Source organism: Somniosus microcephalus, chromosome 1, assembly GCF_052327205.1.
Source record: "Somniosus microcephalus isolate GS21.2 chromosome 1, FLI_Smic_1.0, whole genome shotgun sequence".
Lineage (NCBI taxonomy): Eukaryota > Metazoa > Chordata > Chondrichthyes > Squaliformes > Somniosidae > Somniosus > Somniosus microcephalus.
The window spans coordinates 299,595,851-299,613,165 of NC_140987.1; positions in this window are offsets into that span (position 1 = coordinate 299,595,851).

The window sequence follows — 17,315 nt, forward strand, 5'->3', positions numbered from 1 at the left end:
AATGCCATAGCATACAAGGCTACGGACCAAATGCTGGAATATGGGATTAGATTAGACAGAGCGTGATGGCCGGCGCGGACACGATGGGCCGAAGGGCCTCTATCCGTGCTGTATAACTCTATGACTCTATGACTCTAACATCAAACATGAAGAATTCGCTAACATTGTAAATGGTTCCTTTGCCTTCAGGCACCATCCCACCCCATCAAAACCACCATAATTACCTACTTCTCCAAAAACTCACTCTTGTATCTTTTATCTTGGCCAACTGCTGCCCATGTCCAACCTCCCTTTCATTCCAAGGGTCCTTGATTGTGCTATTGGCCCAGAAATTGGTGTCGGGGGCTTCCCGCGGGTGCAAGCCCCTGACCTACACTTACATAGCGCGCCGACAGTTCAAGCCTGGCCCTGCGTGGATTTCCTGTCAGTGGCCCGGTTCAGCTCCCAGCGCGCTGTGCTTGCGTGATCCAGCGGCGTAGTTAGTTCGATGAGCCGGCTGGGATCACGTGAGCACTGGGCAACCAATCGGAGGTTGCAAAAGTTCATTCATGAGTTCGATAGTAAGAACTGTCAAACTCATGAAAACTCCGGGCACCCAAAACAGTACTTAAACATCAAATAAAAGTTAAAAAAACATCCCACTAATTAAATGAACTATTAATAACTGTAAAAAACGAATTTAAACAATTATTCAAATTTTTGAAAAAAATAATTTAAAAAAAAATCAGGTCTAAAAATACACTTACCATACTGTAAAGTCTTTAAAAATAATAAACCTGTGGAAAAAAGATTCTAACTTTAATTAATAGACCACTTACCTTTTAAAACTAAGTACTTACATCTGCTTTTTTATCGCGTAAAAACTGGAGGCCTTATCGCACGGACAACCCTGTAAAAAAAAAGGAATTTCAGCGCGCACGCGCAGACTCCTGCGCGCACGCGTTCCACCTTCAGAGGAAAAGAAATGCCAGATTTCCGCGCATGCGCTGTGCATGCTCAAAACCGGTGCTTCCATCGGGCCTACGCGTGAGTACACGGTGCTTACTCAGGCATTGGGACCCGAATTACTGGGCCATTGCCTCCTAGTTCTGTGCTTCGTCTCTACTGTAACTCTCTGCTCAAATCCCTCCAGTTCAGCTTCTGCCCTTCTCGTAGCACTGAAAGGGCCCTAACCAAAGTTATGAAGGGCATTGTGTGTGACTGTTTACTGTGAATGTGGTGCATTATCCCTCCTTGTCCTCCTCAACATAGAAACATAGAAACATAGAGGTTAGTGGTTAGTTCAACCACTGAGATAGAGGATCAGCCATGATCATATTGAATGGCGGAGTACGCTCGAAGGGCTGAATGGCCTACTCCTGCTCCTATTTTTCTATGTGTTGTTTTCCATGTTTCTATGGTCACCAAGCGGCTGCAGAACATTCTGAGGCAATAGGGCGAGCAGCCAGAGGTCGTGGTCCATATCGGTATTAACAACATAGGTAGAAAGAGGGATGAGGTCCTGCAGGCAGATTTCAGGGAGCTAGGAAAGAGATTGAAAAACAGGATCTCAAAGGTAGTAATCTCACAATTACTCCAGGTACCACATGCTAGTGAGTATAGAAATAGGAGGATAGAGCAGATGAATGCGTGGCTGGAGAGAAGGCGCAGGAGGGAGGGCTTTAGATTCCTGGGACATTGAGACCGGCTCTGGGGGAGGTGGGACCTGTACAGACCGGACGGGTGGCACCTCAACAGGGCCGGAACCAATATCCTCGCGGAGAGGTTTGTGGGAGCTGTTGGGGTGGGTTTAAACTAATTTGGCAGGGGAATGGGCACCAGGATGTAACATTAGCAAGGGGAAATAAAGTTCTCAAATGTTTGGGAGAGGTAGAGAGTACTAAAGCAAGAAATAGTAAGATGAGCTGCAGGCACAAATAGCCACATGGGAATATGATGTTGTGGCAATAACGGAGACCTGGCTCAAAAAAGGGCAGGATTGGGTATTAGATATTCCTGGATATAAGGTGTTCGGGAAAGATAGGGAAGGAAAGATGGGAGGTGGTGTGGCAGTATTGGTCAAGGAGAATGTTACAGTGCTGGAGAGGAAGGATGTCCTGGAGGGGTCAAGGACAAAATCTATATGTCTAGTGTTAAGAAATAATAGAGGTGCCATTACTCTACTAGGTGTATTCTATAGACCATCAAATAGTGGGAAAGATATGGAGGAGCAAAATTGCAGAGGAATTACAGAGAGGTGCAAGAAATATGGAGTAGTAATAATGGGGGACTTCAACTATCCTAATATAGACTGGGATCATACTAGGGCAGAGAAGGGGAAGAATTTCTGAAGTGCGTTCAGGAGAACTTTCTTGATCATTATGTTTCCGGCCCGATGAGGGAGGAGGCATTGCTGGATCTAGTTCTGGGGAATGAGGTAGGTCAAGTTGAGCAAGTGTCAGTCAGCAAACATTTAGGGAACAGTGATCATAGTATCATAAGGTTTACATTAGCTATGGAAAAGGGCAGGGAGCAATCTAGAGTAAAAATGTTTAACTGGGGGAAGGCCAATTTCAGTGGGATGAGAACAGATCTGGCCCGTGTAAACTGGAATCAAAGATTGGGAAGCAAAACTGTAATGGAACAATGGGCTGCTTTAAAGAGGAAATAGTTCAGGTACAGTTGAGGTACATTCCCACTGGGGGAAAGGCAGGGCAACTAAAGTCAGGGCTCCCTGGATGAAGAAAGAGATAGAGAATACAATGAAGTAGAAAAGGAGCGTGTATGACAGGTGTCAGGTTGCAAATATATCTGAGAATCAGGCTATATATAGAAAGATCAGAGGAGAAGTGAAAATAAATTAAGAGGGGCAAAAAGAGGGTATGAGAATAGAATAGCAGCCAATTTAAAAGGTAATCCAAAAGTCTTCTATAGGCACATAAATAATAAAAGGGTAGTAAGAGGAGGAGTGTGGCCGATTAGGGACCAAAAAGGAGACCTATGCATGGAGGCAGAGGGTATGGCTGAGGTACTAAATGAGTATTTGCATCTGTCTTCACCAAGGAAGAGGATGCTGCCATTGACATAGTAAAGGAGGATGTAGTGGAGATACTTGATAGGTTAAAAATTGATAAAGAGGAGGTATTAGAAAGACTGGCTGTACTTAAAGTAGATAAGTCACCAGGAGTGGATGGGATGCATTCTAGGATGCTGAGGGAATCGAGGGAGGAAATCGCAGAGGTACTGGCCATTATATTCCAATCCGCCTTAGGTATGGGGGAGGTGCCAGAGGACTGCAGAGTTGCAAACGTTACACCATTGTTCAAAAAAGGATGTAAGAATAAACCCAGCAACTACAGGCCAATCAGTTTGACCTCGATAGTGGGGAAGCTTTTAGAAACAGCAATCACAGATAAAGTTAACAGTCACTTGGACAAATGTGGATTAATTAAGGAAAGCCAGCATGGATTTGTTAAAGGCAAATCGTGTTTAACTAACTTGATCGAGTTGTTTGATGAGGTAACAGCGAAGGTTGATGAGGGCAATACGGTTGATGTGGTGCACATGGATTTCCAAAAGTTGTTCGACAAATTACCACATATTAGGCATGCCAACAAAGTTGAAGCCCATGGAGTAAAAGGGATGGAATGGATATGGAATTGGCTAAGTGATAGGAAACAAAGAGTAGTGGTGAACGGTTGTTTTTCGGACTGGAGGAAGGTATACAGTGGTGTTCCCCAAGGGTCAGTACTAGGACCACTGCTTTTCTTGATATATATTAATGACTTGGACTTGGGTGTACAGGGCACAATTTCAAAATTTGCAGATGACACAAAACTTGGAAGTACAGTGAACAGTGAGGAGGTGAGTGATAGACTTCAGGATGATATAGACAGGCTGATGAAATGGGCAGACACATGGCAAATGACATTTAATGCAGTGAAATGTGAAGTGATACATTTTGGTAGAAAGAATTAGAAGAGGCAATATAAACTAAATGGTACAATCCTAAAGAGGGTGCATAACAGAGAGACCTGCGGGTATGTGTGCACAAATCTTTGAAGGTGGCAGGGCAGGTTGAAAAAGCAGCTAACATAGCTTATAGGATCCTGGGTTTCATGAATAGCGGTATAGAGTACAAAAACGTAAAAATGATGATGAACCTGTATAAAACACTGGTTCAGCCCCAACTGGAGTACTATGTCCAATTCTGGGCACTGCACTTTAGGAAGGATCTGAAGGCCTTAGAGAGGGTGCATAAAAGATTTATGAGAATGACTCCATGTATGAGGGACTTCAGTTACATTGATAGACTGGAGAAGCTGAGTCATAGAGTTATAGAGTCATACCTTCGGCCCATCGTGTCCACGCTGACCATCAATCCCTGTCTATTCTAATCCCATTCTCCAGCACTTGGTCCGTAGCCTTGTATGCTATGGTGTTTCAAGTGCTCATCTGAATGCTTCTTGAATGCCTCTACCACCCTTTCAGGCAGTGAGTTCCAGGTTCCAACAACCCTCTGGGTGAAAAGGTTTTTCCTCAAATCCCCTCTAAACCTCCTGCCCCTTACCTTGAATCTATACCCCCTAGTTATTGACCCCTCTACTAAGGGCAAAAGTTACTTTCTATCTACCCTATCTATGAGCCTCATAATTTTGACACTACAATCATAAGAACATAAGAACATAAGAAATAGGAGCAGGAGTAGGCCAATCGGCCCCTTGAGCCTGCTCCACCATTCAATAAGATCATGGCTGATCTGATCCTAACCGCCAATCTACTATCACAGCACCATCTCCTGAATCTAACAGAATTAGACACACAAAATAGGAGCAGGATCAGGCTACACGGCCCCTGGGCCCACTCCGCTACCCACAGGGCCATGTCCAATCCGAACCTAGACTCATGTCCAAATTCCTGCCCGCTCCCCGTAACCCTTAATTCCCTTTACTTCTAGGAAACTGTCTATTTCTGTTTTAAATTTATGTAATGATGTAGCTTCTACAGCTTTTTGGGGCAGCATATTCCATGGACCTACCACCCTCTGAGTGAAGTAGTTCCTCCTCATCTCAGTTTTGAAAGAGCAGCCACTTATTCTAAGACTATGCCCCCTAGTTCTAGTTTCACCCATCAACCCATCATCGGGAACATCCTCCCCGCATCCACCCGATCCAACCCCTTCACAATCTTATATGTTTCAATAAGATTGCCTCTCATTCTTCTGAACTCCAATGAGTAGAGTCCCAATCTACTCAACCTCTCCTCATATGTCCATCCCCTCATCCCCGGGATTAACCGAGTGAACCTTATTTGTACTGACTCGAGAGCAAGTATGTCTTTTCTTAAGTCTGGACACCAAAACTGTATGCAGTATTCCAGGTGCAGTCTCACCAATACCTTGTACAACTGAAGCAATACCTCACTATTTTTATATTCTATCCCATTAGCAATGAAAGCCAACATTCCATTGGCCTTCTTAATCACTTGCTGCACCTGCATACTAACCTTTTGAGTTTCGTGCACCAGGACCCCCAGATCCCTTTGTACTTCAGTACTTTCAAGTTTCTTGCCATTAAGATAATAACTTGCTCTACGATTTTTCCTGCCAAAGTGCATAACCTCACACTTTCCAGTATTGTATTCTATCTGCCAAATCTCTGCCCACTTACTTAACCTGTCTATGTCCTCTTGCAGGTTTTTTATGTCCTCCTCACTCACTATTTCCCTCCCATCTTAGTATCATCTGCAAACTTTGATATGTTACACTCGGTCCCCTCCTCCAAATCATTAATATAGATTGTAAAGAGTTGGGGACCCAGCACTGACCCCTGCGGAACACCACTAGTTACTGATTGCCAGTCTGAGAATGAACCATTTATCCCAACTCTCTGCCTTCTGTTAGATAGCCAATCCTCTATCCATGCCAGAATATTACCCCCAATCCCGTGATTTTTTATCTTAAGCAATAATCTTTTGTGTGGCACCTTGTCAAATGCCTTTTGGAAGTCTAAATACACTACGTCCACTGGTTCCCCTTTATCCACCCTATATGTTACTTCCTCAAAGAACTCCAGCAAATTTGTCAAACATGACTTCCCCTTCATAAAACCATGCTGACTTTGTCCTATTAAATTATGATTATCCAAATGTCCTGTTACTGTCTCCTTAATAATGGACTCCAAAATTTTACCTACCACAGATGTTAGGCTAACCGGTCTATAGTTTCCAGCCTTCTGTCTACTGCCCTTTTTAAATAAGGGTGTTACATTAGCAGTTTTCCAGTCTGCCGGGACCTTTGCTGAGTCCAGGGAGTTTTGGAAAGTTATTACCAATGCATCCACAATCCCTACCGCCACTTCCCTCAAGACCCTCGTATGCAAGCCATCCGGTCCAGGTGATTTATTCGCCTTGAGTCCCATTATATTACCGAGTACCACTTCCTTAGTGATTTTGATCGTGTTTAGCTCCTCCCCCCCTATAGCCCCCTGTTTGTCCAGTGTTGGGATATTCTTAGTGTCCTCTACTGTAAAGACTGATACAAAATATTCATTCAGTGTTTTTGCCATCTCCATATTTCCCACCATTAATTTCCTGGTCTCATCCTCTAAGGGACCAACATTTACTTTAGCCACCCTTTTTCTTTTTATATAACTATAAAAACTCTTACTATCTGTTTTTATATTTTTTGCTAATTTACTTTCATAATCTATCTTCCCTTTCTTAATCAATCTTTTTGTTATTTTTTGCTGTCTTTTAAAGTTTTCACAATGCTCTATCCTCCCACTAGATTTGGCTACCTTATATGCCCTTGTTTTTAGTCAAACACTATCCTTAATTTCTATACTTAGCCACGGATGGCTGTCTTTTCTTTTACACCCTTTTCTTCTCAGTGGAATATATATTTTTTGGAAGTTGTAATATAACTCCTTAAATGTACACCACTGATCATGTATCGTCTTACCCTTTAATCTATTTTCCCAATCCACTCAACCCAATTCCGCTCTCATACCTTCATAGTCTCCTTTATTCAAGCTTAGCACGCTTGTTTGAGATCCAACCTTCTCACCCTCTAATTGAACATGGAATTCAACCATGTTATGGTCACTCATTCCAAGGGGATCCTTTACTAGGACATTTTTAATTAATCCTGTCTCATTACACAGGACCAGATCTAACGTTGCTTGCCCCCTGGTCGGTTCAGTTACATACTGCTCAAGAAACCCATCCCTAATACACTCAATGAGCTCATCCTCAAGGCAGCCCTGTCCAATTTGATTTGTCCAATTAATATGATAGTTAAAATCCCCCATAATTATAGATGTTCCCTTACTACAAGCCTCAACTATTTCCTGATTGACACTCCATCCAACAGAGTTGCGACTGTTCGGAGGCCTATAGCCTACGCCCACTAGTGTTTTTTTCCCCTTATTATTCCTTACCTCCACCCAAACTGTTTCATTATACTGATCTTTTGAACCAATATCATTTCTCTGTATTACAGTGATTCCTTCCTTTATTAACATAGCCTCCCCACCTCCCCTTCCTTCCTGCCTGTCCTTCCTGATCGTTAAATAACCTGGTATGTTTAATTCCCAGGCATTGTCACCCTGCATCCATGTTTCTGTAATGGCCACAAGATCATACCCATATGTAATTATTTGTGCCATTAACTCGTCTATTTTGTTATGAAATGCTACGTGCATTCAGATAGAGAACTTTCAAATATGTTTTGTGACACTTTGTTCCTGCTTTTGCCCTTCGTATTACTTTACCTTTTACTCCATGCCTTCTGCCCCTTCCTGACACGCTCTGGTTTTTAATTTCCCCACTGCTACCTAAGTCTATGACCTTCTCTGTTGTCATTTTTATTATTTGCTCTCTAGGAACCTTCCCCCCACTAGTTAGTTTAAAGACCTCTCTACAGCCCTAATTATATGATCTGCCAGGACTCCAGTCCCAGCACTGGCCAAGTGAAGCCCGTCCCAATGGAACAGCTCCCTCCTGCCACCAGTACTGGTGCCAGTGTCCCAGGAAGCAAAACCCATTTCTCCCACACCAGTCTTTGAGCCACGCATTTAACTCTCTAATTTTATTTGTCCTAGCCAAATTCACTCGTGGCTCAGGTAATAATCATTACCCTTGAGGTTTTGTTTTTTAATTTGACCCCTAGCTGCTCATACTCCTTCAGCAGAACCGGCTTCCTAGTCCTATCTACGTCATTTGTACCAACATGGACCACGACAACTGGATCCACCCCCTCCCACTGCAAGTTTCTTTCCAGCCCAGAGGAGATGTCCTTAACCCTGGCACCGGGTAGGCAACACAGCCTTCAGGACTCTCGCTCTCGGCTGCAGAGAACTCTATCTATCCCCCTAATAATACTATACCCTACCACTACAACATTTCTATTTACTCCCCCCTCTTGAATGGCCCCCTGTTCCACGGTGCTTTGGCCAGGTTGCTCATCCTCCCTGCAGTCCCTGCTCCTGTCCCCACAGGGAGTAAGAACCTCAAACCTGTTGGACAATAGCAAGGGCTGCAGCTCCTCAAGCTCTACCTCCTCGATCCCCGTACCTGCCTCACTCGTTGTCACACCCTCCTGTCCCTGACCATGGGCTACATCTGAATTACTTAACTTTATAGGTGTGACCACCTCCTGATACACAGAGTCCAGGTACTTCTCCCCCTCCCTGCTGTGTCGCAGTGTCTGAAGCTCAGACTCCAGCTCATCAACATGGAGCTGGAGTTCATGTAGCAGCAGACATTGTCACAGATGTAATCACCATGAGCCTCAATGGGGTTCACCGGCTCCCACATCTCACAACAGTAACACATCACCTGGTCCATTCTATGTAATTAATTAAATTTTTTATTGTTAGTTATGGACACCCTCTGCCCAATTTTAGATGCTAGTATCCCCTTTAATTAATTGGATTTAAATTAAATCAAACCCTCTAGTTACACCGGTTAAATGGTTTACCAACAGTCACTCTGCACCAGAAAGGCCTTATTAACTACAACCCACAGAGTTAAAATTTGAAAAGAGCACCTAACACCCCACTTACCCTAACTCACACTTACCCAAACTCACAGCACTCTTTGATGACTCGCACTCGCACTAGGACTGGTCTTTTTATATTGTTTGTTTGTTTACAGCCAAATGAGTCACCCCTGCTGATTGGTTAGAAAACTGGTTTCCACTGCCTGCTGTGCCAATTTACTCCTACTGCAGTGTAACCTTGTTTTGCTCTTCTTAAACCAACAGAATCCCAAATATTTAACTTTTCCCCTTTACTGAAACTGCTTAAGTAATCTTATCAAGAATGATTTAAAGAGAAATAACAATTAAAGAACTCTCACACTTACCCAAACTCACAGCACTCTTTGATGACTCACACTCAGTGCTTGCTCGCACTGCGACTGGTCTTTTTATACTGTTTGTTTGTTTACAGCCAAATGAGTCACCCCTGCTGATTGGTTAGAAAACTGGTTTCCACTGCCTGCTGTGCCAATTTACTCCTACTGCAGTGTAACCTTGTTTTACTCTCCTTAAACCAACAGAAACCCAAATATTTAACTTTTCCCCTTTACTTAAACTGCTTAAGTAATCTTATCAAGAATGATTTAAAGAGAAATAACAATTAAAGAACACTCACACTTACCCAAACTCACAGCACTCTTTGATGACTCGCACTCAGTGCTTGCTCGCACTAGGACTGGTCTTCTTATACTGTTTGTTTCTTTACAGCCAAATGAGTTACCCCTGCTGATTGGTTAGAAAACTGGTTTCCACTGCCTGCTGTGCCAATTTACTCCTACTGCAGTGTAACCTTGTTTTACTCTTCTTAAACCAACAGAATCCCAAATATTTAACTGTTCCCCTTTATTAAACTGCTTAAGTAATCTTATCAAGAATGATTTATAGAGAAATAACAATTAAAGAACTCTCACATTTACCCAAACTCACAGCACTCTTTGATGACTCGCACTCAGTGCTTGCTCGCACTAGGACTGGTCTTTTTATACTGTTTGTTTGTTTACAGCCAAATGAGTCACCTCTGCTGATTGGTTAGACAACTGGTTTCCACTGCCTGCTGTGCCAATTTACTCCTACTGCAGTGTAACCTTGTTTTACTCTTCTTAACCAACAGAATCCCAAATATTTAACTTTTCCCCTTTACTTAAACTGCTTAAGTAATCTTATCAAGAATGATTTAAAGAGAAATAACAATTAAAGAACTCTCACACTTACCCAAACTCACAGCACTTTTTGATGACTCGCAATCAGGTCCCCCCTCAGCCTTCTCTGCTCTAAGGAAAACAACCCTAGCCTGTCCAGTCTCTCTTCATAGCTGAAGCGCTCCTGCCTTGGTAACATCCTGGTGAAACTCCTCTGCACCTTCTCCAATGCAATCACATCCCTCCTATAGTTTGGCGACCAGAACTGGACACAGTATTCCAGCTGTGACCAAACTAGCGTTTTGTACAGCTCCATCATAACCTCCTTGCTCTTATATTTTATGCCTCGGCTAATGAAGGCAAGTTTCACATATGCCTTTTTAACCACCTTATCTACCTGTCCTACTGCCTTCAGGGATCTATGTACATGCACACCAAGGTCCCTCTGATCTTCTGTGCTTCCGAGGGTCCTACCATTCATTGTATATTCCCTTGTCTTCTTAGTCCTCCCAAACTGCATCACCTCACATTTTCAGGGCTCAATTCCATTTACCACTGTTCTGCCCATCTAACCATCCCGTCTATATCGTCCTGTAGCCTGAGGCTTCCCTCCTCGCTATTTACCACTCCACCTATTTTCGTGTCATCTGCGAACTTACTGATCATACCTCCTACATTCATATCTAAATCATTAATGTACACTACAAACAGCAAAGGACCCAGCATCGGTCCCTGTGGTACACCATTGGACACAGGCTTCCAGTCACAAAAACAACCTTCGACCATCACCCTCTGCCTCCTTCCACAAAGCCAATTTTGGAACCAGTGTGCCAAATTGCCCTGGATCCCATGGGCTCTTACCTTCTTGACCAGTCTCCCATGCGGAACTTTGTCAAAAGCCTTACTGAAGTCCATGTAGACTACATCAACTGCACTACCCTCATCCACACACCTAGTCACACCCTTGAAAAATTCAATCAAATTGGTCAGACATGATCTCCCCCTGACAAAGCCATGCTGACTATCCCTGATCAATGCTTGCCTCTCCAAGTGGAGGCTAATTCTGTCGCTCAGAAATTTTTCCAATAATTTCCCTACCACTGATGTTAGGCTAACTGGCCTGCAATTCCCTGGTTTATCCCTATTACCCTTCTTGAATAATGGTACTACGTTAGCTGTTCTCCAGTCCTCTGGCACCTCCCCTGTGACCAGAGAGGTTCTGAAAATTTGTGTCAGATCCCCTGCAATCTCTTCCCTTGCCTCACCCAGCAGCCTGGGATACATCCCATCAGGGCCTGGGATTTTATCCACTTTTAAGCCCGCTAAAACCGCTAGTACCTTCTCCCTCGCAATACTAATTTGTTCAAGTATATCACAATTCCCCTGCCTGATTTCTATGCCTACATCGTCCTTCTCCATAGTGAACACAAATGCAAAATATTCATTTAAAACCTCACCTACATCTTCTGGCTCTACACACAGATTGCCACTTTGATCCCTAATGGGCCCTACTCTTTCCCTGGTTATCCTCTTGCCCTTAATATACTTATAAAACACCTTGGGATTTTCCTTTATTTTGCCCGCCAATGTTTTTTCATGCCCCCTCTTCGCTCTCCTAATTTCTTTTTTAAGTACCCCCCTGCACTTTCTTTACTCCTCTAGGGATTCCACTGTTTTTAGTCCTTTGTATCTGCCAAAAACTTCCCTTTTTCTCCTAACCCATTCTTGTATATCCCTTGACATCCAGGGTTCCCTGGGTTTGTTGTTCCCACCCTTGACCTTTACGGGAACTTGTTGGCGTTGTACTTTCTCTATTCCCTTTCTGAAAGACTCCCACTGCTCTGATGTGGATTTTCCTACAAGTAGCTGATCCCAGCCCACTTTGGCCAGATCCTGCCTTATCATATTAAAATCAGCCTTCCCCCAATTTAGAACATTTATTTCCAGTCCATCTTTGTCCTTTTCCATGACTACCTTAAATCTCACCAAATTTTGGTCACTGTCAGCAAAATGCTCTCCTACTGACTCTTCTACCACTTGCCCAGCTACGTTCCCTAGAATTAGGTCCAGTACCACCCCAGCTCATGTAGGACTTCCAACATGCTGGCTCAAAAAGCTCTCCTGGATGCACTTTAAGATTTCCGCACCCTCTAATCCTTTCACACTCTGACTATCCCAGTTAATATTGGGGAAGTTGAAATCCCACACTATTATTACCCTATTATTTCTACACTTCTCTGAGATTTGCCTACATATCTGTTCCTCTATCTCCCCTTGACTGTTTGGGGGCCTATAGTACACTCCCAGCAAAGTGCTTGCCCCCTTTTTGTTTTAAAGTTCCACCCATATGGTCTAATTAGAGGAACCTGCTAAGATATCATCCCTCCTTACAGCAGTAATTGACTCCTTGTTTAATATTGCGACACCCCCTCCTCTTTTACACCCCCCTCTGTCTCGCCTGAAGATTCTATACCCCAGAATATTGAGCTGCCCCGCCCTCAACCATGTCTCTGTGATAGCAACAATATCATACTCCCATGTGTTCATCAACACCTTCAATTCACCTGCCTTACTCGCAAGATTCCTTGCATTAAAATAAATGCCATCGAGCCTTGCCATACTCTTTAGCCACACATTCATCTGCTTTATCCTCCTATTCCTATACTCACTAGCATGTGGCACTGGGAGTAATCCAGAGATTACAACCTTTGAGGTCCTGCTTTTTAATCTGCTACCTAGCTCCCTAAATTTTTGTTGCAGGACCTCAGCCCTCTTTCTACCCATGTCGTTGGCACCAATATGAACCACAACCTCTGACTGTTCGCCCTCCCCCTGGGGTTGTTCTCCTTGGAGCAGAGAAGATTGTGAGGAGATTTGATAGAGGTGTTCTAAATCATGAGGGGTCTGGACAGGGTAGATAGAGTGAAACTGTTCCCATTGGCAGAAGGGTCAAGAGCCAGAGGACACAGATTTAAGGTGATTGGCAAAAGAACCAAAGGCGACGTAAGAAAAAACTTTTTTACGCAGCGAGTGGTTAGGATCTGGAATGCACTGCCTGAAAGGATGGTGGAGGCAGATTCAATCATGGTTTTCAAAAGGGAGTTGTTTGAGTACCTGAAGGAAAGACATTTTCAGGGCTATGGGGAAAGGACAGGGGTGTGGGACTAGCTGAAGTGCTCTTGCAGAGGGCCGGCACGGGCTTGATGGGTGGAATAGCCTCCTTCTATACTGTAACCATTGTATGATTCTATGATTCTATGGATCTGGTGGCTGTGAAAACCTCATTATATGCCTTTTCACCTCTTGTTCATGGTTGTCTCCAAAGATATCAGCTGTCCAAATAACTATTACTGTAAAATGAAGGAGTCATAACTGCTAGCAGAGCAGCAAGGATTCACCTCCACAATTCTGTACCTATGGTCATAAGCCAGCTGCACATTAATACAGTGGATTCCCTTTCCATTCGCTAAAGCTATGGCATTGAGAGTAGGGGCGGGGGAGGTGGGGAGATGAAGGAGTTGTGGTGAATGCATGCCATCAATAATGTCCTGCACTTCAGGGTTTGAAAAAGTGCAGTCCTTTTATATGCTGCTGGGTTCTTTCTGTGGGTAAATTGATAAAGGAGTTAGCCTGCCAATTAAGGCATCTGTCATCTGCTTTATGCATTGATGCATTGCTGGTTGTGAAAGTTGACATATATCCCTTGCTGGGGTTTGAAAGGAGCCATTAGCATAGGTGTTCAAGGATGTGGCTATCTTGACAGCCACTGGCTACACTGACCCTATCCTAAAATTTAGTTGAAGGTCTAGTTTGAGTAAACAGCATATTTCCATGACATCTTCCAGTGAAGTGCAGATGATAAACACAGATCTCCTCAGATATATCTAGGTGAGCCTTGGTCTGCAGAGATGGGAATCTAGGTAAGGAGCGGTGTAGCGAGGCTGCCTCAGGTACTAATGCACCTTCACCTTATGTTGTCTCAGGTCTTCTTCACTAAAACTACCAAATAGACAAGAATCTGCTGTAGGATGCCCATCCTGAAAACTCTGGTTTGGGAAAATTAAATTGCACCTCTTATGGAAAAGAAGAGGCTGAGTAAAAATTATAAAAATGCATAAACTCCTGCAAATCTGAAACCAGTACCAAACGCAATTTAAAGAAAAGCAGAATGAATGAGTATTGCAGCAAAACAAAGTTGTACACCTCATAATATCTCTCCTCTTCAAGAGTGCCAAACTGGATGAAGAGACCTTCAGTGTCCATTGTCAACTTCAACATATCTGTGGTGCTGAACATGTGAAATCTCAACAACAGGCAACTTAAATCAATTTACTTACATTTCAAAGCCTTCATGAAGAGACTGCATGCAAAGTCAATCACCCATGACTCTGAAACTGCAGCCTGAAAGACGACTGTGCAGCACTCCTTCAGTACTACACTGTAGAGTCAGTCTAGATCTTTGTGCTCAAGTCTCTGGAGTGGGACTGTGAACCCACAACCTATCTAACTCAGAGACAAGGCTGCTACGTACTGAGCCAGAGCTGACACAATCAGCACCAGGGATGTTGGTATACCTGATCAAAATTGGCTGATCAATAATGCTGGAATGCAGAACAATACATACCTAAGATCAGCAAGCTCAGACTACACAAGGATGACCCGAAATGCATTGAAGGGGAAGCTACATGAACACATGAGGGAGAAAGGAATAGTAGGTTATGCTGATAGGGTTAGATGAGGAAGGATGGGAAGAGGCTTGAGGCTTCTGTTGCCTACACCCTCAGCTCTGGAATTCCCTGCCTAAACCTCTCCGCCTCTCGACCTCTCTTTCATCCTTTAAGCCGCTCCTTAAAACCTATCTCTTTGATGAAGCTTTTGGTCACCTGCCCTAATTTATCATTATGTGCATCGGTGTCAAATTTTTTGTCTTAAAATACTGCTGTGAAGCGCCTTGGGACATTTTACTACGTTAAAGACGTTATATAAATACAAGTTGTTGTTGTGTGTAACATAAACACCAGCTTGGACCAGTTGGGCTGATGTAATTCTATGTAAATAGATAACAACCAGATTAAAAGTAAAATTAAAAAAAACAACCTGTAGAAGTCTTGGGGGAAAATGGGAATGGGTTCACTGACAGGAATTTTGGAACCTGCAGAAATATGTAAAAAGGTTGATAAGGGGGAATAGAGAAAATAACTGAAGAGGAAAAATGTAACATTATAAACATTTCAGTATGATAAGAACAAGAGGACAGTTCGAGAAGAGGTGAGAGCAATAAAAGATTCAAATTGGCTTGAAAATGAGCCTGAGCACAAGATAGTAAATATTCTGAAGCATTTCTTCCTCAAAGTATTCATTAAAAAAAGTACCAAATCAAAATTCAGGACTTCGATAGAAATGAAATAGCTGCCCTAGGCAAACTGAAAGGGGTTAAAACAAATATTTCCCCAGGGATAGATACTATTTATTCCAGATTGTTGAGAAAACCTTGCATGCAGATTTATGAGGCATTGACATTCATTATGACAGAGTCAATGGGCAGTGAGTAGGTATCAAAAGGTTGGGAACACATTAATGTGGTACTCCTATTCGGAAGGGAGACAAAGTAGACACAGTCAACTGCAGAACTTTAGCCTTACTTCAATTCCATATAATAGAGTATCAGGAGTAAACTTGAGGATTATCTGTACAATAACAACAGACACATTGGCCGGAGTTTCTGGGTTCCCCGTCTGAAAATCTCTCACCCCACTTTTATCCTGGCTCTAAGTTATTATCTTGACTGTGGTTTCTGAAACTCAATCGAAGGAGGCAGGCCAGAAATTACATAATGAGTTAAACAAAATGGTGCTGGAATTCCAAACTGTGGGTGTAGGACATGGGGACACTAGTTCAAACTAGTACAAGGTAGCTTTAGGACTAATATCATGAAGTTCTTCTTCATGCAGGGAGAGATTCACATTTGGAATGGACTTCTGGGAAGTGTGGTGGAGATGAAAACCATGGAATCATTGAAGAAATAATTAGAAGCAGAAGTGGAGGGAACGTGGAATGATGAATTAAGAATAGCACACACATATGTATGCGCGCACATATACATATGCACGCAAACATATATTTGCACTCTGTATGACCTCTTTGCTCCCAAGTCAGAAGGTTGTGGGTTCAAGTCCCACTCCAGAGACTTGAGCACAAAAATCTAGGCTGACACTCCAGTGCAGTGCTGAGGAAGTGCTGCACCATCGGAGGTGCCGTCTTTCGGATGAGATGTTAAACCGAGGCCCCGTCTGCTCTCTCAGATGGATGTAAGAGATCCCATGGCACTATTTCGAAGAAGATCAGGGGAGTTATCTCCGGTGTCCTGTCCAATATTGATCCCTCAACCAACATCACTAAAACAGATTATCTGGTCATTATCACATTACTGTTTGTGGGAGCTTGCTGTGCGCAAATTAGCTGCCACGTTTTCTACATTACAACAGTGAATACACTCCAAAAATACTTAATTGGTTGTAAAGCGCTTTGGGACGTCTGGTGGTCGTAAATGGCGGTATATAAATGCAAGTCTTTCTTTCTTTTCTCGCTTAATTGTATTTTATTTGCATCTAATAGGAACTGAGAGAAACTCACAATCTGGAAACTCATCATGCTTGACCTTCAATGTACTTGAATCAAATTATTCATCTCTATATGGCTACCTTCTAAAATTGAATAAAATATTATTATAAACACATTGAAGATTTTTGTTACTGAGGAGACAGTAGACAAACAGGAATATTTAACCTTATAATGTCTGGAAAACAAAAGGTGCTATGTAAATGCAAGTTGTTGTTGGAAGTCTGAAGAAGACTGAAATGAAAATCAATCAATGGCGATTAGGATATAATTCAGGGTTACGGTTAAGATGGTTAAAACTAGGGGGGAAAATTGATACTTAGCACCTTCCATTAGCACCAGCAGATGGCACTAATGGGGCACTAGAGCATTATCGCCGGAGCGAAGTTAATCCCACATCGCACCACAGTGCCACTGCTAACAGTTATCGCCGGGAGCCTCAACGCCAAGTGGATTGTAACGTCAGTGAGTGTGCAACGCTCACTGAGCACCCGATCTGTGAAATTGATTGTCGCCACCTACCTTAGCGCCTGGAGTAA